Below are 526 nucleotides of genomic sequence, written 5' to 3'. Positions count from 1 at the left end.
GAGTGGGGGGGGTGTGGGGGGTGGGGAGGCGAAGGTTGGGGGGGGGGCCTGTGTGTAACCCGCACTCAGATTCAGGATCGGTGTCTTGAGTTGTGACTGGGTTTCGGGGTCAGAGTCTTGATACCGGGTCTCAACTCAAGACACTGATCCTGAAACTCAAGACATTGATCAGAGTCTTGAGTTGAGACCGGGTCTCAGGCTCAGTGTCTTGAGTTGAGACCGGGTCTCAGGATCAGAGTCTTGAGTTGAGACTGGGTCTCAGGGTCAGAGTCTTGAGTTGAGACTGGGTCTCAGGGTCAGAGTCTTGGGTTGAGACCGGGTCTCAGGATCAGAGTCTTGAGTTGAGACCGGGTCTCAGGGTCAGAGTCTTGAGTTGAGACCGGGTCTCAGGATCAGAGTCTTGAGTTGAGACTGGGTCTCAGGGTCAGAGTCTTGAGTTGAGACTGGGTCTCAGGGTCAGAGTCTTGGGTTGAGACTGCGTTTCAGGGTCAGAGTCTTGAGTTGAGACTGCGTTTCAGGGTCAGAG

Source organism: Lampetra fluviatilis, chromosome 65 (assembly GCF_964198595.1).
Source record: "Lampetra fluviatilis chromosome 65, kcLamFluv1.1, whole genome shotgun sequence".
NCBI classification, from domain to species: Eukaryota; Metazoa; Chordata; class Hyperoartia; order Petromyzontiformes; family Petromyzontidae; genus Lampetra; species Lampetra fluviatilis.
Note: the sequence above shows the minus strand (reverse complement) of the source record.